Here is a 26,799-nt window from a genome sequence, read left to right as displayed (position 1 = left end):
GCCTGGGGCAGTGGGAGGTGTCCCTGCCATGGCAGGGGTGGGATAGGATGGGCTTTAAGGTCCTTCCCCCCAAACCACACAATTCCTTGCTAATTAAATCATAATCCTAAAATACCAGCCTTGCCCAGCCAACTGCATCAGCCTCTGGGTTTGAGGGTTAATGGACTGGGCAGGATTAAGTTTTAAGTTGTGGTTTTTAACCAAAAACCTCTCTTAGGGAAGAGGCAGGGGCTTGAGGACACGTTTTTCCATTATCACAGCTCTGATCCCTGGCCACGGAATGGGAACACGCTGGGGACTCGTCACTGGGGACAGCACAAGGGTAAAGAGAAAGAGTTTCCTCCAGCCATGGTCTGACCCTGTCCAGCAGTGGGGCAGCAGAGAGCTGCGGTCAGCACTCTGCACTGCACCCTGCACAGGCACCATCCTGCTTTTCCATCCCAGGGTGGCAGGAATTTGTTCCAGTCAGGTGACAGGAGCCAGGTATGAGGGACCAGGCTGTGCCAGGTGTGGCTGCAGCCCCCCCAGAGACCCTCTGCCTCCTCCTGGGCCCGTTCTGGGACCTGTCCTAGAAATCCCAAACACAATGAGAGGCCACTAAATAATGCAGGGAAGGAGGAAGAGGAGGAGGATTTTAAGGAGCCTGGGATTTCATTGCAAGGTTGGAAAGGGTAAATTGGAATTTGGCTCTCCCTCATGGGAATAACAGGGGAGCCACTGAATGTTCCACTACAGACTGACTTTTAGTTTACTTCTCTTTTACCTAAAAAGATAAATTATGGGGTATTTAAGTTATGCATGTGTAATTAGCACATAATCTATTTTAGCATCATGGCAGGGGGTGGGAATCACGGGACCTTTAAAGTCCCCTCCACCCCAAAGCAGTCTGTGACACTCTGGCTTAAAAGAATCAAAGTCCAAGCACAGAGCTGATCTGTCATTCATGTACAATTAAAGCTATTTAATTAGTATTTAACGTGGTGAGAATGCACATCGTAAACTCATACAACAGAAGGTGAGAGATCATGGAATCACAGAATCTCCTGAGCTGGAAGGCACCCCCAAGGATGATCCATCCCAACACCCCCCGTGCCTCAGAGCTTTGTCCAAACCCTTTTGGGCTGCGGTTTCTCCCTGTTTCACCAGTGCAAAGCCCAGCCCAGCTAAGCCCGAGCCACCCCAGGCATCAGGAGGGGACATTTCTGTGGGCAGACAAGGCCAACATCTCCTGCAGCTGTGCACAGCAGCATGAACACATTCTGCCAGCGAGGCTCCCTTCTCCTGCCAGATCAGCATTTTCCCTGGATAAACTTGCCCGAGTGCATTATTTACAGGAATTTACAGGAACAACAACAGATCTGGGACAGGTCCTCGGGCAGCAGGAGCAGCCTCCCTGCAGGGAAAGCTGCGGGGTTCCTCACGCTGCAGCTTTGCTCTGGAAAGGATAAACCCTGGCAGATGGGTTCATCCAGAAATAACACCCGAGGTTCACACCTGCAGACCTTTCCAAAACAATGAGCGTGCACGAAGGCACAGGGAGGTGATCAGGGGCCTGAGAGGGGCTGAGAGGGGGGGACAAGCCAGGCCTCAGAGGCACCACACAGCACCTGGGACAGGTGAGCACACCCCGCACACACCTCAGCCAGGGAAGAACAGGAGAACACCTGCACTGCCACAGCCTCTGAGAAGTGGCTCCACAGCTGAAAGCTCTTCCCTCAGCAGCCTCTTGGAGCTCCATGCCCCCCGGAGACAGAGCCCGGCAGGCTGGGGAGATGTGCTGCCTTGTGACATCTGCAGTCACATCGGAGCCCGACACAAGAGATGCAATGTGACAGGAGGCAGCAGCTCCACATGCAGCAGTTCAGGGCTGAGGAATCTGCTTTTCCCTCGGCTCTGCACTTCTGGCAGGAGCTGCACTCCCGGAGTGGCCCAGCAGCGCTCCCTGCTCGCCTCCAGCTCCCCTCCCGTGGGATCAGGCTCCCAAAGCCACGTGCTGAATGTTCTGACATTTCACAGTGTTCCTGCTCCAAACCCCACATCATCACCCACTGCATCTGCTTGAGGATAAGGCATTCAAATGAAAATAACACCTGTGCAAGTGACACATGGCAGGGCTCGGGGTGCCATGCGCCAGCTCTGTCCTCCCCCTCCGCGCTCTGTGTCACACACAGAGCTGGGGATGACAGATTGTGGCTTGGATTGACTCGGAGCGCAGCCTCCTCTCCACAGCTGTGGCCAGGCTCCTTCCCCTGGTGATTCCACAGATCCCTGTCTCACCAGATGATTCTCCATCCCCAGCACGTGGACCTTCATGAAGCATCCTCTTCAAATCGAGCCTGTTTTGTAGCGCTCCTCCCGCGTGTGAGGGGAGCTAGCCAGGCACAGTTTGCATCCTGCAGCGGCAGAGCTGAGAGCTAAACCCAACAGATCTATAGGGTAACACGCAGTTAATTAATCCCTCCTCATTAAACAGAGCAGGTCCCCGGCGACTCCCCCATCAGGGTGTGGCCGTGTCCAGAGGAAACGACCTGGGCCTAAAGGAAAGGAAAACCCAGGCAAGGATTTACAGCAACTTGCTCATTAATTAGCACCTGAACTGGGGAGTGTGGAAGTGCAGGGGCGACTCCGATCCCTGCTCTGGGACCAGTGACCCCAGGGAGCGGCTGGAGCTGGGCCAGGGGGGTTTAGGTTGGATATCTGGAAAGGCTCTTCCCCCAGAGGGTGCTGGGCACTGCCCAGGCTCCCCAGGGAATGGGCACGGCCTCGAGGCTGCTCCAGGAGCTCCAGGAGCGTTGGGACAGCGCTGCCAGGGATGCCCAGGGTGGGGTTGTTGGGGGGTCTGGGCAGGGCCAGGGCCAGGGGCTGGAATGGATGATCCTGTGGCTCCCTTCCAGCTCAGGACATTCTGGGATTCTAAAATCCCCTTTCCCTTGCAGGGCAGCCACCCCAGCCCCTCACAGGGACTCTGACCCCATGGGACCATCAGTGCCTGCACCCTTTTGCTGCTCGCAGGGAAACACCAGAATTTTCCTAATTCCCAATTCCCAGATGTCTTCAGCAGCATGGCAGTCCCCAAAGCAAAACCAAAGGTTGTTGGTGAGGATTTCTCCCCACTTCCTTGGTGCAGCTCCAAATATTAAAGCCCAAGAGCAGCCGATGGTGTCCTCTACCCTGCCCTGAGGCCGAGGGATTTGTAGGGAAAAAGATTTCCGAGATCATCAGTCCAACCTCTGGCTGATCACCGCCATCCCCACTAAACTTCACGGCAAAGCACCACAAAAACTCAAAATGTTTTGTCAAAAACAAAAATGTTTTTAACCCTTCCAGCCACGGAGACTCCACATGAACCCTCATGAGAAGCATCCCCATGTACCAAGAAGTCCCCGGAGCCTGGACAGGTTTTGGCATGAGGTTTTCAGCCTGTGCGAAGCCCCACAGCTTCCCTGAAATCGGTCTCTGCCTCCAGGGAACAAGGACCCAGCCTGGGAACAGTGCCCTGGAGCGTTCCTGCTCTGCTTCCCAGCGCCATTGCCAGAAGACAAAAGAAAACATGTTTGCTGCATGAGAAATGTGCTCCCAGCTCAGGAGAGGGAAGGAAACTTCATTTTCTTTAAAGAATAGTTGGAAAATTGGATATTTCTGAAAAATGAACCCTGTGAATATCAAGCAGCCGGGTCCCTGAGGAGCAGCAGCTTCCCAAGGAAACCTCTGAGGATCCTCCCGAGCACACAGCATGAATAATTCCCGAAATAATCATCGCGGGAAGCAGAGAGGTGGCTCAACAATTTCAAGTGAGGGAATCACTGCAGGGAGACAAATCTGAGCCGGGTGCCATTCCATGAATTCAGTGACATTGAGGTGGAGTCCCCATGCCTGGAGGGGTTTAACAACCGTGGGGATGTGGCACCTGGGGACGTGGTGGCCTTGGCAGTGCTGGCAGTGGTTGGGATCGATGTTCCCAGAGGGCTTTTCCAAGGGAAATGATGCTGTGACCCCTCTGTCCACCCCCTGGGGACACGGGTGGTGGCAGCCCCTGGCAGCAGGTCCCATTCCCCAGCCCTGCCACTGCCCCAGCCAAGCCGGGCCCTGAGGCCGCCTCCCCAAGTGATTTTGGGGTGTGAAGGGTCAGTGAAACCCTGCTCTAACCCACGGGCCCTGAGGCATCACTGAGCACTGAAGGCAATTGGGCTGGGCCAGCGTTTGTCACCCTGGGAAGGGACCAGAGCCAGGATTGCTCCACACGAGGCCAGGGAGCGGGAGGGACACGAGGAGCAGGGGCTGGGAAGGCTCCAATTCCCTGCTCAGGAGCCCTGAGAGAAATCACTTTCGTATCAAAGATACACAGGGGCTTATAAATATTTACGTGAGGCCTGCAGAAAATCCATGGTAGGGCACAAATAAAATATTTTTTACAAGAGTTAAAAAGTGACAAGTGCTTTGTGAGGAGCAGGTGGGAGTGGGGTTTTGGGGATCCTGGGAGCAGTCATGCAGACCTGGCACTGCTGGGCTGCACTGAAGAGATGCTGCAGAGGGGCAGAGGTGCGGCTTAAGGAGCTGTGGTAAGAATTTCCCTCCCTCTGTGCTCTGCAGGTCCCCTCTGCCCCTCCTCTGTCCCTCCCAGCAGCTCCTCACACACACAAAGCTTCTCCACCAGCACAAAAACATCACCTGAGCCAGGCCAGGTCCCTGCAGGGGATTATTTACCCAGTGTAAGGCTGAATCTGGAGGGTTTGAATCACCTGCTGCTGCTCTGGGGGCTCCTCCTTTGCTACTGCAAACCTGCAAAGAGAGAAAACAGAGAAAAAAAATGTAATTGAAAAAAACCAACCCAACCCAACCCAACCCAACCCAAACCAACCCAAAAGCAACCAATCCAAAAAAAATCAAAACAAAAACCCAAACAAACCCCCCCCCCCCAAAGCCCAACAAAAAAACCTCAAACAAACCAAAACAAAAAAACCCCCAACCAAACAGAAAAAAAACCCAAAAAACTCTAAACCCAAACCACAACCCAAACCACATAAAAGTCTCCACATTCACAGTATTTTGAGTTTCTGAAGTCCCAGTGCTTGCCTCTGGGAAGGTTTCCATTGATTTCATTTCCCAGGGGCCCCTGAAAGTCCTGCAGGACCCCCCTCACCCCTGTGCCAGGCAGGACAGAAACCACAGCTGGGGCTGAGGGGCACAGGGAAATCTCTGCTTTTTCTCCCAGTGAATCATCCAGGAATGAGGAAACTCAATTGCTCCTCCTGTGAAGGAATGAGGTGTCCAAAGAGAGTTCACGGGGCTGCCCAGCTCAGGGCCATTACCCACAGTGACCCCTCCTCTTACCTCCTATCAACCTTTTATGGCTTTGGGGGGTATTTTGGGATCCCACTGGCATTAATCCGCATTTCTTCCTCTCTGAAAAGTAGGATCAGCAAATTTAGCAACTTGTGAAATCCTTAAAGCCCATAGTCTCTCACACACACAGCCCTGAATTTGGTTTATCAGAGAATCCCAGACTGGTTTGGGTAGGAGGGACCCCAAAGCCCACCCAGTGCCAGCCCTGCCATGGCAGGGACACCTCCCACTGTCCCAGGCTGCTCCCAGCCCCAATGTCCAGCCTGGCCTTGGGCACTGCCAGGGATCCAGGGGCAGCCCCAGCTGCTCTGGGCACCCTGTGCCAGGGCCTGCCCACCCTCCCAGGGAACAATTCCTGCCCAATCTCCCATCCATCCCTTCTTGCACCGCTTCACTCAGCACACCCAGAGTGAAGCAGTGCTCTGGTGATCCATAACCCCGTGCTGCTGCTTTGTCACCACTCAGATCCTAAGCACTGAGATAAAGTTCATCCAATCTAATTCCTGGAAGCCTTCAGAAAACCTGAGGGAAACAGATCCGACTCTCTGCCTGCCGTCCATCCCTCCCTGCTGCCGGCTCTCAGAGTGCTCAGCACTTACACAGGGGTCAGGGACACTCAGCGATTGATCCCACACAGCCCCCAGGAGATCTGTAATTAGATACTGGCTCCCTTATCTCTGCAGAGTGTAAGTGAGATAGGCAGGATTAGGCCCTAAATCGGCCCGGGGCCACAGGGACGCCCTGCTTTAGCCACTAATCCCTGCTCATCTCTGCTCCAAGATTAACTCGATGACAACACTCTAAGCCTTACTTTGAAAGGCAGGCACAGAGCCGTGGGAGTTATTGCTGTCACCAGATCTGAGGATGGGAACGTGCTGAGTCAAACTGCCCAGAAGGTCCTTGTCAAAACCACCGAGCAAAAGGCTCTTCCCCAGAGGGTGCTGGGCACTGCCCAGGCTCCCCAGGGAATGGGCACGGCCCCGAGGCTGCCAGAGCTCCAGGAGCGTTGGGACAGCGCTGCCAGGGATGCCCAGGGTGGGGTTGTTGGGGGGTCTGGGCAGGGCCAGGGGCTGGAATGGATGATCCTGTGGGTCTCTTCCAGCTCAGGACATTCCATGATCCTGTGGTTGAGTGACCCAGGGCTGTGAGGCAGCTGCAGCCCAAGGAGGCAGAACAGGACTGACCAAATTCCATCTTCTTCCAGCTCTGTCCTTGCCTTTGCCAGCACCCTGACTTCCCTCCCTCCCTGGTGAAGGTGGCTCTGCTTCCCCCCTTCCCCAGAGTCCTGAATTTGGCAAAAGGGGCTAACATGGAATCCTCTGAACTGTAGAATTATTAAGGTTGGAAACAAACTCAAGATCATCAAGCACCACCCAGCAGCCCCATGGTCACCACTGCCCCTGTCCTCAAGCAGTGTTCTGAACACTTCCAGGGATGGTGACCCCTCCACTTCCCTGTTCCAATGCTTGACAACTTCTTCTGTGGGGAAATCTTCCTTAATGTCCCATCAAACCTCTTGTGGTGTAAGCTGTGGCCATTCCCTGTTATCCTGTCCCTTGTTCCCTGGGAGAAGCCAGTGCAGGCCTGTAACAAGGGCCAAAAACAATAACCAGCATTCCCAGGGCTGTGGAATTCTACACCAAAAGCATCTTTGTCCTGCTCAGAGTGTAAGGTTTGGCACAGCCTCTCTAACACCACAAACTCCATCACATAAAGATCCCTCCCATCACAGGGATAATCCCCCAGAGAAGAGATAAATTGTCTGATTTCCACGTGTGGGATCTAACCCAAATCCTTTTGATTCATCATAAGCCATTAATGGCAATGGTAATGAGCATGCACTGAACATCCCATAAAATATGTAAAGCCTGGATGGCTCTCAATAGATCTTGGCAAGTGCCTCGTTTAACCTTCACAGCTCATAAAAAACTGCTCCAACTTGCCCGTCTCAGACATGAAAACCATTGATTGTTTACAGCTTTGCATGACCTTTTGTGACAAGTGAGGAAAGTGATGAGATATTCGGGTGTAATTCAATCATGAAATATGCTCCAAATTATGTGGGGTTGCAAAGTGCCCACGCACATTTATTTCAGCTCCGAGTCTCATCCAAGTCTTTGGAGAAGATGTGTGGGGAACTATTTCCAAGTGTGGTGTTCTGAGTGCAGATAAACTGTTAACGCCTGGGAGACAGCGGGGCTGAAAAGTTGCTCATAACTATAAAATCTATAATTAATTTAAAAAAACATCAGCCAAATGACACTTTGCAGTTATAGATGTGCAGCACAGACACCGAGATCCTTTCCTGGGAAAGCTGTGCACGGCCTTCCCCAGACTCACAGGAAACGTTCAGCCTCCACATCATCAAATCTCAGTCTGACAGCACCTTCGTCACCCACCTGGAACCCGAGCCTCAAATGAGATCTTTGCTTCCCTGCTGATCCCACAACACAGCCCTTCAGGGGTTAAAAACAGGACATCAAATCTTCCTCTCCTCTGGGATCTCACTTCTCTTCCTCCTCCTCCTCCTATTTCCAGTTTCTTTCACTTCAAACCCTTCTCACCACCCGAGCTCCGCCTCCCGTGACAGGGAATTATTCTCTTCCTGCAAACCTGTAATCACCAGCCACGAGTGACCCCTGCAATGGATTTTTGGGAGCACAGTGTTACAGAACCACCTGGAAACTGGGTTGTGCCAGAATATCTCCTTTGTTACGCCTTATTCCAGCCCTGTGGCTCCTGTGCGTAACAGAGGTCAGGGAATCATGGAATGGCCATTCCCGGGGGTCCTGTCCGGCTCACGGAGGGCAGAGGTCGGAGCTGCAGCCCCAGGAGCGTCCCCCACCCAGCTGGACACACTGAGTGACCTCAGCTGCTCCTCAGGGCCCTTCCCCATCCTCAGAGCTCACGGATTCCTCTCGTGAAGGCTGAGCCTGCAGTGGTTTGAGGGCTCTGCAATATTCCAGAGGCTCAGATCCCTCCCGGAGCTGCCCTGTGGAAGGAGCAGCTGCACTGCGGGCAGGGAGCACAGCAGGGCACACTCCCTGACCCCTCCCCAGCCAAGCTGAACTGCCCAGCTCAAGTGGAGGGATGTTTACTGAGACTGGTGATGCCTGGTCCTTCCCCTTCGTCAGCGCTGAGCTCTGCAGCAGCACGTTCAGGAATCTCAGTGCCTGGAACGGGGAGGAGTGACAGGGACCAACTCCTGTTAAACCCTCAGCTGTCAAAGTCCTGCCCAGATTCAGCTTTTTTACAGTGCACTGTAGTTTTACAGCAGGCAAAACCCTTTAATGCCCAGTTCAGGAAAACAATTCAGTCTGATTTTTAGGGATATGCAACAGATGGATCCCATCCACCCCAGCTCTGAGGATGGGAACGTGCTGAGTCAAACTGCCCAGAGGGTCCTGCTCATCACCATCGGTCCTTGTAAAAACCAGTGCCCTGAGTCACTCAAACGCCTCAAACCCCAACTTTTACTATAATTTATGTCCTGCTGTATGTTTGTATTTTATCATTTCCACTTCAGCTTGAACATCAGAGTCACTTGTGGAAAGACAAAGTTTCCTTCAATAGGTGTTGGTTTGGAAGGAGTCCCAGAATGTCTCCCAAAATAAAACCTGCAGCCTTCTGAGGCAGGATGAGCTTCCCTCGCTGGAATGGGATATTGAAAGCTTTTTACAGGTTGTAAATGTTTAAATCTTACTACAAACAGGATCCCAGAATCACAGTGGAAATGCTTAAATTTTACTGCAAACAGGATCACAGAATCAGAGTGGAAATGTTTAAATCTTATTGCAGACAGGATCACAGTGCATCAAAGGTGGCCCAGGAGAGCATCCTTAATGAGCAGTGACAGCTCTGCTCGGCCAGGGCCCCAGCCCTGCCCGTCCCAGGCAGCAGCTCTGCCAGAGCCCACAGAACACAACCGTTGGAGCAGCAGAAGACAAAAGGGACGCTAATTATTAATTAGCAGAGCTCCAGGCAATTGCGTAGGGATCAGTGGGACGCTCAGACGGAGCGGTGGCACAGGCAGGCAGGCAGGGAGCAGGGAGAGCCTGGCCCCGGCACTGCTCCTGCCCCAGGACAGTGGCACCTTTGTGCCCGTGAGCAGCTGACGGGGCCGGGCCGGGCAGGGCAGGCAGGGAGGGAGGGCAGTGACCCAGCCCCGCTCCCGTGCCGTGCATGCCATCACTGTTTAAATCTCGGGCGTCAGCGCGGCTCGGGAGAAGGGCAGGAGCAGCAGAACTGGAGGTGCTGGGAACCAGGAGCTGATCTGCTTTCCTTCGGTTCATGTCTCCACTTCAAACCTTGGGCAGAGAGCAGCTTTTCCAGCCCATCCATGGATCCATCCATGGATCCATCCACGGATCCATCCATCCATCCATCCATCCATCCATGGATCCATCCATCCCTCCATCCATCCCTCCATCCATCCATCCATCCATCCATCCATCCATCCATCCATCCATCCCTCCCTTCATCCATGGATCCATGGATCCATGGATCCATCCATCCATCCCTCCATCCCTCCATCCATCCATCCATCCATCATCCATCCATCCATCCATCCATCCATCCATCCATCCATCCATCCATCATCCATCCATCCATCCATCCATCCATCCATCCATCCATCCATCCCTCCCTTCATCCATCCATCCATCCATCCATCCATCCATCCATCCATCCATCCATCATCCATCCCTCCCTTCATCCATCCATCCATCCATCCCTCCATCCATCCATCCCTCCATCCATCCATCCATCCATCCATCCATCCATCCATCCATCCATCCATCCATCCATCCATCCCTCCATCCCTCCATCCCTCCATCCATCCCTCCATCCATCCATCCATCCATCCATCCATCCATCCATCCATCCATCCATCCATCCATCCATCCATCCATCCATCCCAGCTGCAGCCCCTGTCTCTCCTGGGATTCCCAGCTGCATTCAGCCTGTGTTTATACCCACAGCACCAGCTCAGGAACGGCTCTGCTGGTCCAAGTCCATCACCAGGGCTTTTCTGTGCAAATCCTGGAGGAACTGTGCTTCCCAGGAAATCCCATGGCATAACAGAGCCAAGCAGGAATACTGCTGGACATCTCCTGCAGCTCCACCGGTCTGAGGAGAACCTCAGATCCTGTGGGATTAGGGGGACGAGGCAGCAAATGCAAGAAAGCCAGAAAATGGGGCTGTGTCAAGGGACGCACAGTCGGCTGTTGACCCACCAATATCGACAATTAACTCTTGCAGCTGTAACGAGTTTGAGGCAGAGCTGTGACTCCCCCGCACTCCTTTCACACATAAATATAAGGAATTCTCCTCCTCTTGCCCCAGGACTTGCCAGCTAAATATAATCCCCAGTTCCTCAGGAGCAAAGAGCAATTGCAGGGGACAACTCTCTCCTCCTGGAGAGTCCAGACACAGGAATATGATGGCGTTTCCCCCTCTCCCTGCGCCCACCATGGACTGCACGAGTCCCCTTTAATTCATTTAATTATACAAGTTCTATTACTTCATCTAAAACAACTTCAAATAGTTTGGGTTCTCTCATGTTTAATGCTTCACTATCAGAGCATTTTTCTTAGATAAGTGAGAAATTAAAGCTCCATTTGTTTCTTGTCAAGCTGGATTTTTTCACTCAAATTTCATTTTACTGAACATCTTCCCCAAATGTCAGTCCAGCTGTTCTCAGATGCAGAATAAAATCCATTGCTGGCTTTGTTTCATGCACCACGTAGCAGACACGCATCCTTGAGGCCAGAGCATCCCAAATATTTGTGCAAATGGCACAGCTTCCCTGCCAAAATTCAGTTATTCCGACTTTCCCAAATAAATCATAGAATAGCAAGCACTGCACCCTTCCCAAGCTGCAAACAAAACCAGATTTGCAGCTGTCTTTCCATGGAAAAGGACTGTTCAAGATGATTTTTACTCACTGATTTATTCCCTGGAGACTTAAACTCTTCCTGTTTAAAGAGGAAATTTTAACATGAGGGGTGAAGCCAGAGGATTTACAGCTCGGCAGGGCTGTTTTCTAAATTCTAAATATTTCTAAATTCGAGTCTTAAGGCACAAGGAAACTTTAAAAAAATTAAACCAGCAGACCCAGCACAGGCCAGCTCCTAAGAAATGATCTCCTTAACTCAGCTGAGTTCCTTGGCTCAGAGAGTGGGATGTGCTCTCCCTCTAGAGTTGTAGCTGGAGCCCAGAGCTGGGAGTGAGAGGAGTCATCCTGCTCTTATCCGTTCAAAAAGAGAAGTGGCCTTGAAAATCCATCTTTGCATCAAATCCTACCAGCAGCATTTCATCCAGCCTCGACCAGCAGCCTGAACACACCCCAGAGCCACTTCCATCAAGAGCTGCAAGCAAACCACTCACACAAACTGATATTTGCATTGTCTCAGCGCTCATTATCCTCAGCACATCTTCCTCTTCACTCCTGGCGTAGCGATACAATCAAGCAAATTCCCCCTGAAGAGTTTAATTAAAGCCCTCTCTGCCCTGAAAAGCTGCAGGATCACTCCTTGGAACAACACAGGAATAAAAAGCGTTTGCCTCGCGCCCATTCAAACATCTGAAGTGCAGGCAGGAAGAAAAGGAATAAATAAAACCTCCCAGACAAGCGGCTCTCCTGGAAGAGCCATCTGCTCCCGGTGCCCCAGGAAATGCAGCTCCTTTGGCTTGTCAGCAAATGGGAGCCAGCCTCGGAGTTCAGGGAGCCGAGAGCCGCGCTCTGCCCCGATCCTGGCACTCCCGAAATGTCAGGGATAAGCTCATTTCCATCCCGATGAATAATGCACACAACAGCACGTGGATGCACGGGAATTCTGCCCTGGGAGCTGGGCGGGTTGGGAAATGGAAGCATGAAAAGAGGGAATGAGGTTCAAGGAGCCTGACACTGCCCAGTGCTGCAGTTATTCCACATTTTTATCATATTAGAAGGAAATGGGCTGGAATAACTCATGGGAGGGAAAATGCATTGGATTTTTTTTTCTGGTCCTGGCAGCTTCACTGCACCTCTGCAAAGACAGGGCAGACGTGGCCAAGCTCCTCAGCCAAGTGACACTGGTGACATGGAGCTGTGGCTCCAGATCCCGCCCAGTCCCAGACTGGGAGCTGAGAAATCCCCTCTCACACTCACCCTGCACCCCAAAGGAAGCACAAATTAATACCAAGGCACAGCAAGGCCAAAGATTCACTTGCTCCTGCTGGCAGAACTCCAGGGAGGCCATGGCTGAGCTTCTGCAATTATTCACTGGGAAAAAAAGGAAAAGAAAAACAAACCCACAGAGAGAAAATTCCCAAGGAAGAGGAATCACCCTTTAGTTTCCTGGTGTTTAATGTGCAGGAGGAATCACAGGCATAAGGGCATTGGGCTTGTGAGCCCATGGAGTCCAACCATCCCAGCACCGCCAAGGCCACCACTGCCCCACGTCCCCAGGTGCCACCTCCACATGGCTTTAAATCCTCCAGAGATGAAGACCCACCTGTGCCAGGCTGGACAGCCCTTTCCAGGAAGGAATTTCCCCAATATCCACCCTGAGCCTCCCCTGGCCCAGCCTGAGGCTGTTCCCTCTCCTCCTGTCCCTGTTCCCTGCGAGCAGAGCCCGACCCCCCCGGCTGCCCCCTCCCAGTCCTTTCCTGCTCCTGATTTTCCTTTGTTTGCACCCATTCTGCTCAATCCAAGAGGAAACAGGCACCAGCAGCCCAGGGCTGGTTCTAAGGCTTGTTCTGGGGCACAGGCTGGGGATTTTGCCTACAAATGCTGTGCCTGGAGCCTGGGTTTGGAACCCTGCTCTGGATTTAAAAGCTTTCTATTGAATCCTCTCACTAAGGCCTTGTTTTACAGTCATAGACTCGCAGCCTGGGCTGGCTGGGTGGGAAGGGACCCCAAAGCCCACCCAGTGCCAGCCCTGCCATGGCAGGGACACCTCCCACTGTCCCAGGCTGCTCCCAGCCCCAATGTCCAGCCTGGCCTTGGGCACTGCCAGGGATCCAGGGGCAGCCCCAGCTGCTCTGGGCACCCTGTGCCAGGGCCTGCCCACCCTCCCAGGGAACAATTCCCAATTCCCAATCTCCCATCCAGCCCTGCCCTCTGGCTCCCAGGCAGAGCTGTCTGGAGCAGCAGGCTGGTCCCTCCCACTGGAAAGCAGCCCTATGCTCCAGGATAATGAATACTTAGCATCCCTTCCCTTTTAAAAGCATGGAGGTAGGAGCACATTGGGAACAGAATCTGCAGAAGCCGTTTGGCAGGTGCTGGAAAACAGAGCCAGAGTTCCCCAAATCCCTCAGGCAGCCACAGGGAAATCCAGGAAAACCCCTAAATCCACTGCTGTGGACAATGTCAGTGCCTAGGTGATTTCCTGTGTCACAGGGCAGAGACAGGAGCTGGTGTTACCCTGCCTGAGACCCTCACACTCCTGTGGGAGCATCCCAGGCAGGAACACGGAGCTGCAATTCCTGAAGAACTTCTTAAATGCTCCATTTACTTCAGGGGGTGCAAAGCTCTTCATTTGTAACACAGGCAGAGATTTAATGATGAGATGGATTTTCTTCAGAAGTGTCTAAAGGTTTCTAAAAGGCTTTGAGCATTAAAGGGAATCGGAGATCAGGCTGGAATTTTGCCTGGTGTTTTTCGCTGGTTTCCCTCCCCTTCCCCAATCCCAGGCTCAGGATGGTAATTAGAGCACTTTACCTTCCCTCTGGAAATTGGAGTCATTATGGGAGCCTGGGAAGAAGGAGTTCAGCTCATCTCTATTCCATATAACAGCTCCTAAAAATACAGCAAGGGTGGAATCACGAGGATGACACAGCCTGAAATAACAAAGCCAAGCTTTAATTTAGCCCTGCAAGGACCTCTCCAACCACCTGCCGGGGGGTTGAGGCAGAAAAAGAGCAAAAAGTGGACCCTGCAAAAACAGCAAAAAGAAACATTCCTTGGCAGATCTCTGCAGCATTAATCAAGACAAAATAGATGTTCATTTGAAGGGAGGGCAATTTGGCTCCGCATTATCCAAACCCCACCATTTCCCAACATCCTAAAAGCTTTTCTAACTAAAACAGGCTCTCAAACTGTCATGTGCTGGCTCTAAACCATCTCAGTCTCAACCACTAATCTCTCTTGAAAGAGTCTCTCTGGTGAAAGGGACTCTCAGGGCTGTGGCTAAAAATTTAATGATTCAATTATTTGGTATCATTTTAATGAAGTCATTTCAAGAGCATGAAATCGATGCCACCTGTGGAATATCTTCTGTATTTTTGAATTAGGGGCTTATTCAGGTCTGAGATTGGTGTTTCCAGCAGCCCTTTTGTGCAGTTATTTACAATTCAGCTTAATTACAGCATCCTGCAAGCTCAGCTGTCAGCCCCGACGTTATATAACCCTCTCTAAAAGAAACAGATTATTTAATACAGGAATTGGAAACTGTGACAAAAATCCAGAGAATGAAATAGAAATTTATCTTTCTGAACACATTTTCATTACCCCATAAATTTCCCTCAAAGCTTTGGGAGGCAAACGGGGCTCTGCTGAATTTGTAGAACAATGTTATTCCAGTTACAGAACGGAATAAAGGGTAAAAGTCCATTTGGTCCCTGTGTTCTAGCACGAGGTTTCTAAAGAAGCTTCCAAATGCCAAGTGCAACGTTAGTTTTACACAACAATTGGGTTTGTTGAGACTGATAAAACATCTTTTAATGAAAAAAAAAATGGAGAAATTACACATCAAAATTAAATATCAAAATGAATATCAAAACAACAAACCTCATCTTCATTTTCACTGTGCAACAACCAAATTCAAAGCTCTCTGCTGGAATAAATGTTTTAAAAGGGGGGGTAAAAATTGGGTTTCTCAAAATGCAGTCCTAAAATGTCAGGTATTTTCATTTTCCAGCAGTGGAATAATGAAGGGTTTTCACATCTGTTAAACCGACACAGGAGTGACCTCTCACACTGGGATCAATGATATTCCTTAATATCAGTGGGGAGAGATCTCCCAAATAAACTGGAGGATTGCACAGCTGGAGAAGAGGAGGAGAAATAGGGGGGCAAAGAGAGCATTTTTGTTAATTTTTATCTCCTTTGGAATTCATTCACGCTTGACCCGAGAGAATATGAATATTAAAATTGTATGAAGGTAGGTGAGGAAAAAACCCACAAAATGCCAGAGTTATAAGAGGAAACACTGAGTAATAAATGGGAAATAAAAAGCTGTTTAAGTGGCTTTAATGCTGAATTGGATCGTTATGAAAGTTTAGTAATGACCCGAGGAATTTATGCATTAAATTCAGATTCAGGCGAAGCTTCCATGCAGGAAGGTCCCTGCAGTGCCAGGCTGCTGCCCTCCCACAGACCATGGCAGGAATCACGGGAAGGACCCTGAACTGCCCCAGGCTATGGGGATTTCTCCAGAAAAAGAACCTGAACAGAACGGGGCAAGCTGAAATGGCTGCAGCACAAACTGAGCAGGAACATCCTACGTGGGAAATGCACTTCAAAGCAATTCCAATTCATATGCAGGAGAGGAAAACAAGCCTGGAGTTGAGGGTCAGAGGCTGGATGAGCAACACTTGGTGACGTTCTGCCAAATTAAAATGAGGATCAAAGGCAATTTCCCCAACAGTGGGACCCAGGGACGAGGAATATTCACTCCAGCTCTGGTATTTTAAATGGCTGTGCTCTGAGTTTCCAGCTCATTACAGAGATAACTGTGCAGACTCACCCCACGGATGGGACAGGACCCCAGGGTGCTCTGCGTGGGAAGGGACTGTGAAAAATGAGGTTCACTCTCCTGTGAGGATTTAAAAAGTTTAATATAAAGACAATAAGAGACACATCAAATAAAGCAAAGAGGTAACGGCCGGGTGCCTTGGTGCTCTGCCAAGAGCACCCCTGATGCCAGAGGTGAGTCCTTTTTACACCATCTTTACTGTCTGTTCTCTATGCATATTCAGACTTTTCCCGGAGCTGTTCTGCATGGCCACTCCTTGGTTCCGCCTTTTTAGAGCAGGCGTAGTCTTCTGCCTTGTGGTTTTATTTCTCTTGATTCTTGGGGTTGGGCCCGCTAGGCAAGAGTCAATGGTGGGGGGGATCTCTTAATTCTCCAGACAGACAGGGCTGATTGCAGCTTTGGGCCTCTTCGTCTCTCCAGGCAGAGTGGTGATAACGGCTCTTGGACTCTCCTGGCCGCCCGTTCTCCGGGCAGAGCAGCCTTTGGGCCCTTTTGCTCCCTAGACAAAGTGTTGATCAGCAGCTCCTTGGGCCTCATCCTCTCTTCACTTGGAGGTTATCTTACTTGCTCACACTTGCTAACATTCTTGCTAAAAAGAGAGAAAACTACATCCACACAGCAAAAAGCATTTCTAACATTATATAATATCTACCTTAATACTTGCGAGAAGCCAATATTACAATGTCTGTTTACAACAGGACCTTAAATCCCATCAGCTCTGTGGGCAGGGACACTTCCACCATCCCAGGGTGCTCCAAGCCTTGTCCAGCCCAGCCCTGAGGGACTCAGGAGTACAACAGCGTTATAGATGGTTGGCTTTCGCGGGCTGGTTACCTACATATCGATAATTAGTTGATGAGTTGTTAAAGAAAGTGCCTAATTCATGTAATGTGGATTTAGATGGCTATGAGCTAATGAGTTAAGTGCACAGGTGTACGGGAAGAGTGCACGGGTATGGCCTTTGGTACAGCAGGAACCGCCGGGCTTTGTGGAAGGAACCTTCTGGAAGCGGTACCTCATGGCATGATGTCATCACCCGGGGCCTGACTGGAAAGGGAGCCGGCCAATGGAATGGAGCCGACGGGAAATGATTGGCCAGGAGTGCACCGTGCTGTAAGCCAGTCACAGCGCCGGGAACCGGCCAATCAGCGAGAGGATCGAACGCGCACCAATCCCAGGGGTGACACTGATCCCGTGTGGGGTACCGCGTTCTGTGGTGGGCACCAATCCCAGGGGTGACAGGGACTATAAAAGCTGATCCCGTGTGGGGTACCGCGTTCTGTGGTGGGCACCAATCCCAGGGGTGACAGGGACTATAAAAGCTGATCCCGTGTGTGGTACCACGTTCTGTGGTGGGCACCAATCACGGGGTGACAGGGACTATAAAAGCTGATCCCGTGCTCGGTACCACGTTCTGTGGTGGGCACCAATCCCAGGGGTGACAGGGACTATAAAAGCTGACCCAGTGCTCAGTACCATGTTCTGCGGTGGGCACCTGGGGTGTGAGGGAGTGCCCGATGTGTCACATTGGGCATGGTTCTGCCTTGTCGTGTAGGGCCTGGGCTTATCTTGAGTCCACATTTCCAGTTGTTAACTAATAAACGAGTTAATCTGCCAAAAGGTTGCCCGCCTCGTTTGTAGCAACAGGTCTGTACCTCTGGGATCTCTGGGATGTGTTGGGTGATGTCCTGCGAGGCCTGGGGAGGGCAGGAGCTGCTGAAGCAGCTCTTCCCCGGGGTTAGAGGAGTCAGAGGATATTTCTCAAGATGAACAATAACTCTGTGGAGCGGGTCCTGCTGTGGGGCTGCAGAGTTCAGAGCTGATGATTCCTGACTGAATGAGGCTCTAAAAGCTGGGCTGGTGCAGAATTCCAGCTGACGGCGGATCCCAGTGTGTAAGCCAAGGAGGCAGATGTCACACTCAGAGCCACCCAGTGTGACACTCGTGACACCCTCGGTCAGGTCACTCCTCTCTGCTCTGCCTGCTGCAAACCCCCGTGGTGATGTTTGTGCAGGGCAGGGGGTATTTTGCAGATCACAACATCCCAGAATTCCTGAGGCTGGAAAAGCCCTCCTAGCCCATGGAGTCCAAGCTGTGCCCCATCCCCACCTTGTCCCCAGCCCAGAGCCCTGAGTGCCACCTCCAGGAATTCCTTGGACACCTCCAGGGATGGGCACTCCAAACCTCCCTGGGCAGCCCCTGCCAAGGCCTGAGCACCCTTTCCATGGGGAAATTCCTGCTGGTGTCCACCCTGAGCCTCCCCTGGCCCAGCCTGAGGCCGTTCCCTCTCCTCCTGTCCCTGTTCCCTGGGAGCAGAGCCCGACCCCCCCGGCTGCCCCCTCCTGTCAGGGACTTGTGCAGAGCCACAAGGTCCCCCCTGAGCCTCCTTTGCTCCAGCCTGAGCCCCTTTCCAGCTCCCTCAGCCACTCCTGGGGCTCCAGCCCCTTCCCAGCTCCGTTCCCTTCCCTGGACACGCTCCAGCCCCTCCAGGGCTCTCCTGGTGGGATGTGCCCAGAGCTGCCCCAGGATCCCAGGGGTCCCTCGCTGGGGCTGGCACAGGGACAGTCCCTGCCCTGGGGCTCTGCCCGTGCTGGGGCTGGCACAGCCCAGAGGCCATCAGCCTCTTGCCCCCCTGGGTTCATGTCCAGCACTGCCACCAGCACCCCAGGGCCTTTTCCAATGGACAAATTTCCAGGGAACACCACTGGGAGCAGCTTGTCCCTGACACCATCTAAGGGGGGAGTGTCTGCAGTGAGCACCTGCAGTGCCTGCACAGGTGAGCACACCTGGTGTGTGCAGAGTGAATTTACAGGTGCTGAATTTCCACCCCGCTCACCTTTCCCGGTGCTCCCAGGGTTTGCCAGGTGGGTTTGTGCTCCCAGGATGGGTTGGAGAGCCAGAGGAGCCAGCAGCTCGTGAGGAGGATCTCAGGCAGTGCAGAGGAGCTGCCCCTGCCCGGCTGCCTCAGTTAATTAGCAGTGCACAGAACGGACCTGAGAGATAATTAGATTACCTGAGGGGTCAGAGCATTCCCACATCGCTCTGTGCTTCACAGCCTGCCCAGAGAAATGAGCCCAGATTCCTGGGGACTTAGGCAGAGCTTAAAAGGAGATAAAATGTGGCACAAGTTTAATTCGGGGAGCAGGACCAGCCTGGCTGAGAGCAGGGGTTGACTGTTCCCTGTTTTCAGCTGGCACAAGTGGCACAAATCAACAGAGTACAGATCAGCTCCTCACCCATCTCCAAGGGAAATCAAGAGTCAGAAAAGGCTTTTTGCTTGGAACTCTTTGATCTTTGTTCCCCGCCCTCCTCTGAGGGGAGGCCTCCTGCCAGGGACATCCAACAACAGCAGTGAGGGCTCACTGCTGAAAAAACGGGCAAAAATTCCTAAAAGGGGTTTTATATTCTCCTAAATCTGCATTTCTTTATCCCAGAATGGTTGAGAGGGACCTTAAAGCCCATTTCATTCCACCCCTTCTATGGACAGCAACACCTTCCACTACCCCAGGTTGCTCCAAGCCACTAAAAATCTGAATTATTTCCATCTCCTGTGTAACTTCGTGAACTCCACAAACATCTAAATCCCAGGGTGAACAAAAACTCCCCCAAAGCAAACAGAACAATATTTCCCAAACTTTACTTAACCAGCAAGGTCAAAATCTGGACGTGGCCTTGGTGGTGTCACTTGGAAAGAATGGATTTTGACATCCGAATGTGAGGATTCGTTTCCTAACCTGGAAAACCCCACGTGGCACCTGACATGAGTAGTTAATTAAAACAGGGGTCATTAAAAATGCAAACAAATAAAACAAGGAACCCTGAGAATCAGACAAAGGTGTGCTGAGAATATAAAAATAGCGGCTATAAAACCACTCATAAAAATCCACGCAAATAGCCTGTGACTTAACTTTCTACATCTATAATATACAAATAATAAGGGTTTTAAATCCACTCATGGCTGAGCAATCAAGGAGAAAGCAGCTCCTGAAGACTCAGAACCACCAGAACTCCCTGCTACACATTTTAAAAGCAAGCAGCAATTATGAAGTTGCCCAATCAAAGCTTCTAATGCTGACTTTTCAAAGCAATTTGTAACCATTAAGCAAATGTTTCAGCTCATGGGCAAGGCAAACATCGCTGTGCAGCTTCACTGAAGAGTTAAATTTGAGTAAAAGAGAAAAATGGAACTTTTCCAGGGTTATGCAAAGAATTTGTATCATTTGAACCGGAGAGTAAAGCCCCGATTCCGCCTCCTCTGCCTTAAAAAGGAAGATGCAGAAGCTCCCACCCTCCTTGTAATTGTTTTTGAGATAATATTTGCATTATTTTATTGAGCGGGAGAAGAGTCACACTCTGAAATCTCAGCAGCAGTCCAGAAAGCCATTATGAGAAGCAATTACTGCAGGTTACTGATTTGGAGCATCTGGGGAGATGGATTAAGCTTGGGCTTGGATTTAAATTTAAAACAAGACTTCTCTTAGACCCTGCACATCAGATTAACGCTGATAAAGCCCTTATGGAATGCCTGCAGCTCCTCATACCCCGGGAACACCCTGGATTTGCAGGTGTAGTGAATGAAAAGCCGTGGGAAAGGCTTAGGAGCAGCACCCACTCCTAACAGAAAAAATTCCAGTTTACCCAGTGTCGAAGTGCAGGTGACAAAGGGCAGAACTGTTTCAGGGAGCTGAGGTTTATCTGCAGCCGTGGGTATGTGGGAGCAAGCACAGCTCCTTCATCCCCAAACCCTGCTTCAGCCCAAGGATTTGCCATTGTCCTACCCCAATCCAAGGCCAAACCCCGGGAGCTGGGATGCGCCTGCAGGGCTCTCCCAAAGCTCCGGGAACGCATTCCCCAGTTCGTGCCGGAGCCGCGGAGTCCCTGCCCTTAGGGAGGGGAAGCTGGGCATTTCCCCTGGGAACGCTGTCCAGGATCTTGCTGGGGGTGCTGGTACGGGAGGGAGGCAGTGCCGGCGTCCCTGCTGCCCCCGAGGGGACACTGCCAGAGCTGTGGGACAGCCCCGCCCGCTCCTGGCACATCTGCGTGGAGCTGCAGGAGCTGCTTCAGTGAATCAACGAAATCTGTGAGTTAGGGAATCATGGAGGCTGGAAAATCCCTCTGGGAACATCCACTCCAACCATCCCAGCACTGCCATCCTGCCACTGCCCCACGTCCCCAGGTGCCACATCCACAGGGCCTTCAAATCCCGCCAGGGATGGAGACTCACCCCTGGACAGCCCTTTCCACGGAGGAATATTCCTTAATATCCATCTAAAAGGACACCTTAATCCAGGGTCTGTGTTTTTGGTGAACTTTCAGCAATAACAGCCAAAAAAAGAGCTGAGTTTTGGAATAAGGGCTGGAGTGGGAGGGACGTGCCCACATCAGTCTGCAGCTGGGCCTGAGTAACTCCCTGCTTTATTAAATTCTGAAATAAGTTATCTTTATCTGAGGAGAGCCATGTCCAGATTCAAAGGAAGGTTCTCAGTCACCACGGAGAGGAGAATCCTGGAGGTGGGAACAGCCCTGTCCCAGAGGTGCCCACAGGTCTGTTCCTTGGAAAAGGGGGGAGAATCCCTGGGCTGGCAATCCCACCACGCTCACCAGGAGCCACTTCCAGCATCCCCATCCATTTATCTGCGAGGATTTTCCTCCTTGTGCTGGGTCCCACAGTGGGAGGAGTAACAACCACCAGGAGTAAAGAGTTATGTGTAGATCACTCCAGAAAATAACAGAATTCCACCTAAACTGAGGGGTGTAACCCTCAAACTCAGCTGTGAGGAGGTGGAGAGATCAGGTTTCTTTGGGTGATACTTCAGGTGGGAACACATTCAGCTGGAAAAACAGTGAAAATGAAAAAAAAAAATTAAACCACTTGGATTTCAGAGAATCCCAGACTGGTTTGGGTGGGAAGGGACCTTAAATCCCACCCAGTGCCACCCCTGCCGTGGGCAGGGACACCTCCCACTGTCCCAGGCTGCTCCCAGCCCCATCCAGCCCCTTTCCAGGTCTGGCTGGGTATGAATTTCACAGCAGAAATACTCACCTTTTACACTGAGCACGCAAAAATAAAAAGGATTAGTGCTTAATGCGTGATCTTTCTCATCATCTGAATTTTAAACGAATTTTAGAGCAGCTTCATTATCTGCTCAGTGGAGCTTTGTTTGTAGCAGTGCTTCTCCCAGCAGCCAGGCGAGGGGGGCAGCACGGAGAAAAGGGGCTCGGGTAGAATTTAATTGCCCGGGAAAGGCAAACAAAGGGAATTGCTGGGGCTGGTTGTGGGGTTTGAGGGATTGCCACCAGCCTCAGAGCAGCCACCACAGAGGGGATGTGGGGAGGGCCAGGAATGGAGGCCCAGCATTCCCAGGGGGAGAATTCCTTTGGGGCGGAGGTCCAGCATACCCAGGAAAGAATTCCTGGGAGAGAATTGCTGTGGGATGGAGGTCCAGCATTCCCAGGGGGAGAGCAGAGTTCCCCCATGCTCCCTGTTGGGAACACAGCAGTTCCCAAATGAACCCACTGGAATAAAGAGGGAAGGGAAAGCACGGAGGTGGAAAAGCAGCACTGAAACGCGGGCTGGGAGAAGGGAACAGCAGGAGTCTGCACCCCCAGAGTTCATCTTTGAGGGTAAATCAGGATCACAGTAAAGAAATACAGAACTGCAGGAATCTCCCCTTTGGAACACACAGGGTTTGGTGTTCTTGCAGGATTTATGTCAATCCAATAAAATGAATAATGTATGGCTACCTATGGAACCCAGGCCTGCCCTAAACCACGTATGTGCTTTAGATTCTCAGTTTACTGCACACATTGTTTCTGGTTCGCTTTGTTCGGGGAATTCTGAGGTTGTTCTGGCGTTTTTTTACTAATAAAGGTGATACCGGAGGTGATCACCCCTCCAGCCCCAGCTCCTGCAGCATTCCCAGTCTCCAGGTGGACATTTCCACTCATCACATCCCAAAAAAGCCCAATATTCCCCTCAGGTGCCTTCCAAGGGTGCTGGGCACAGCGGGTTCCCCCCATTTGTGCCCCCAGAGGAGCTGCCATGGGAACACCTCTGCTCAGCCCTGGTTAATTTTGGGAATGGAGCACGTGGAATATCCAATCCCACAGCCTTTGAATCCGTCCATTAACAGCCTGCCTGGATTTATTTAACATTTCCCCAGCCACAGGCAATTTCCAGGACGCCTCACTCAGCAGAGCTGATAAGAGGCGCAGTAACCAGGTGTGACAGGGAACAACGGAGCCATAAATGAGGGAACAGCTTTGGGAATTGTAACGCCCAGATCCCAACACAAGCGTTGTTCCTGGACCCCGTGGTGCCCAGGCATCATCCGCTGTTTACAGGCTGGGTGGCAAAATAAATATTGCAACAGATCTCCTCCTCTGTGCCACGAAACTTCGTTGTCTCTGCCTTTCCTGGAGGTTTTATTCCTCCTTTTCCCAGGAAGCTGGGAAAGAGCCCCCTCGAATGAGCAATCAGCCTCATCTCCTGCCCGGTCTGTGATCACACTGGGACTGTTCTCACCATCAAACACTTTGACTGCTCAAAACTTTCCAGCCAGGTCCATTGGTTTGGTTTCTGCCATAAAATACAGGCTGGAATGAGGGGGAGGGCGCTGACAGTGAGGAGCTGAAATCACTGCAGGGTTTTTTACACTTTTCTCTGGAATTATTCCCGCTCTGTAAAATGAAGCAAGTTTTGCCATCTGCCCACAAACCTCTCTCCATTTCCAGCCTTGACTTTGCTGCTGGTCTCCATAAATCTCAAATTCTGTGGAAATCACAAGGATCCAAAGGATTAAATAAGGGTGGATGAGGGCTGGTGTGGGCTGGCCATTGTCCACCTGCTTCCTGAGCAGCCCTTGGCACATGGATACCCATGGGTGGAGGACATTCCCTACACTGGAGAGTCTTTTTCCTCTTAATGCAGGACTGTTCTCTATTTTTCATGGAATCCCAGACTGGTTTGGGTTGGAAGGGACCCCAAAGCCCATCCAGTGCCAGCCCTGCCATGGGCAGGGACACCTCCCACTGTCCCAGGCTGCTCCCAGCCCCAGTGTCCAGCCTGGCCTTGGGCACTGCCAGGGATCCAGGGGCAGCCCCAGCTGCTCTGGGCACCCTGTGCCAGGGCCTGCCCACCCTCCCAGGGAACAATTCCTTCCCAATATCCCATCCAGCCCTGCCCTCTGGAAGAGACAATGTGGAATGTCCCCTCTCTGCTCACACCTGGAACATGGACTGGGAGAAGAGACAGCAGAGAATGGAGAGAGGAGAAAATTCCTGCTGGAAAAGTGCTCCCAATGACATGGAAAACAAGACTTCCTTTTGGTTTTTCCCCCTTTGGAGAGGAGGGATGGCTGCAGCTGATAGATGGTGCAGGAAATTGCCTGGAGTTAATTACTTATCCTGTTTATTGCTGCGCTGCAATCAGACTGAGCTGGTTTCTAGACATCCTCTTAAATCCAAGGAAACAAATGGCAACAGCAATTTGGGAAATGAAAATATCCCCAAAATGCACCCAGAGCGTCCTGCAAACAGCACAAGGACGTGCCCATGGGACACCTGCTCCGAGGTCCTCCTCCCCAACGAGGAATGCCTGGATACTGATGTGCAATTCCACCCAGCCACGGAATTTTGTCACATTTGGAAAATAAGAAGAAATCGGGGTGGGTTATTTTTCTCTGGTTGTTTTCCTCTGGTTGCCAAGGTCACTTTGTGGTGGATTTAACTTCCTGCAGATACTGTGGTGAAGGCTCATCCACATGTCAGGGAATCTTGGAATGAACTGATGCTAAAACACTTCTTCTTTATTGTGTCCCCTTCTCCACAAACCATCGCACAATTACTCCATTATTGTTTGTCCTGTTTCTCCAATACCAGGAATTTTTCTCTCCTGTTTAGTGCCTCCATCCCTTGCACACCCTGGAATTCTGGCCATTTTCTCTGTTGATCTTTTGTCAAGTGGCTTCTCTCCCCCTCATTTTGGAGCTGGACTAAGCAGAGCCTGGGCATTGCAGCAATTCCAGAGCAGGAAAATCCCACAGCCAAGAACCAGGAGTTATCCAGCTTCTTGGAGAAGTATTTCCATGGCTGTGGCTAAGGGATCCTGTAGGGCACATTGAGCTGTGGAGGCTGAAATTCCTGCTCCACAACCCTAAATAATAATAATAATAATAATAATAAAAACATTTTACAAACACCCCAAAACCCATCAAAACCCCCTAAAATTTCCAAACAATTTTGTTCTTCCATCAGTTAAATCCCAGATTTCTTTACCCCAGTCTCTCACTTCTGATCCAGGCACTGGTATCAATTTACTCCTAAAAATTAAAAGAACAAACATTTGGGGAGGCCTGACCCCTCCCGGGCACCCAGTGGCCCCATTTCATCTGCTGCATTATCGAACTCCATTGCAATTACTGGTCTTATTTCATATTTTAATGTAATTACACTTGGCCTTTGCTCTAATAAATACCTGGACCAGGAATTCCGACAAGAAATTCAAACACCCTGAGCCTGCTAAGGAGAAAATGCTGAGAGAAAGGTGATGCTGCTTAAACAGCTCTGCTCCCAAATCAATACAGAATACATTCATAAATTAACAATCACTCCAGACTCAAACATCTATTGCTGGGGGAACACTGCATAATTAAGCCATGGGAGTGAATAACTAATTAAAATTTAATTTTCATTTTTGGTTCTTTTTTAAGCTTTTGGTTAAAAAATTAACTTGGCTACCTGGCTTTATTTCTGCTGGAGGTTACGGTGGTCATGACTCCAAACACTGCAGGGTTTTTAACTGGATTTGGGCCATAAATTGGAGATGCACAGGGCCAGGGGAAAGGAAAGGAATGGGAAAAGGAATGGAAAGGAGAAATAGAAGGAAGAAGGGAAGGGAAGAAGGGAAAGGAAAAAGGAACCCCAAAGCAAATATTGCATTTGAAATTCCCAAAGGCAAAACTCAGAAAACACCTCCAAGATCGAGTCCAACCTTTGGCCAGTCACCACCTTGTCAACTAAACCAAACCAGCTTCTCTAAAATCATCAAATAACTCCTCACAAATCTCTTGGCTGTTCTGCTGATTTCCTGGGATAAATTCCAAGCCAAGCCCCTTGCCTTCAAACACCAGACTTTAAATCTCTCTCTTAGCACTCGTGCAGGGATGAAAGAAACAAGGAACAGCCACACAGAGATAAATTTGAAGAAATTAGTTCCATTAGCAGCCCTTCCAGGGAGCTGTAATACAGGAATTCATCCTTTTGGGAAATATCTCAGAGCTATTCGCTGAATTTTGAGCTATTTTGGCTGGGATTGATGTGGGTGCAAAAGAATGGAAACAGGCCTCTGGTTGAGTTTGGGGAGGTATCAACAAAGGACATAAATGTCTGTATCAGGAAGGTCACTTTAAAGAGCATAATTAGTGGCTCACTTGGCCTTTGCTTCGCAGGTCAATGCTGGGAATCGAATTTCCTTCAGTTCTGCTTGCTGCAGTTAAAAATATCTTTTCACCAGAGAAAGGGAAAGAAGCAAAGCAAGGCAGGGCTTTCCTCACACTGCAGCAGCATGACAAAACCTCACAGCTCATTTGGGGGCTCCTCCTGTCCTGTGAAAGGCTGATTCCAGGTAGGGGAAGAGCAGAGAGAAGTGTCTGGCTCCAGACCAGAAGGTCTGGGGGAGTCTGACCCCATAAACAAGGGACAACCCCATTTGTACAGT

The sequence above is a fragment of the Aphelocoma coerulescens genome, chromosome 6, assembly GCF_041296385.1.
Source record: "Aphelocoma coerulescens isolate FSJ_1873_10779 chromosome 6, UR_Acoe_1.0, whole genome shotgun sequence".
Classification (NCBI taxonomy): Eukaryota; Metazoa; Chordata; class Aves; order Passeriformes; family Corvidae; genus Aphelocoma; species Aphelocoma coerulescens.
Note: the sequence above shows the minus strand (reverse complement) of the source record.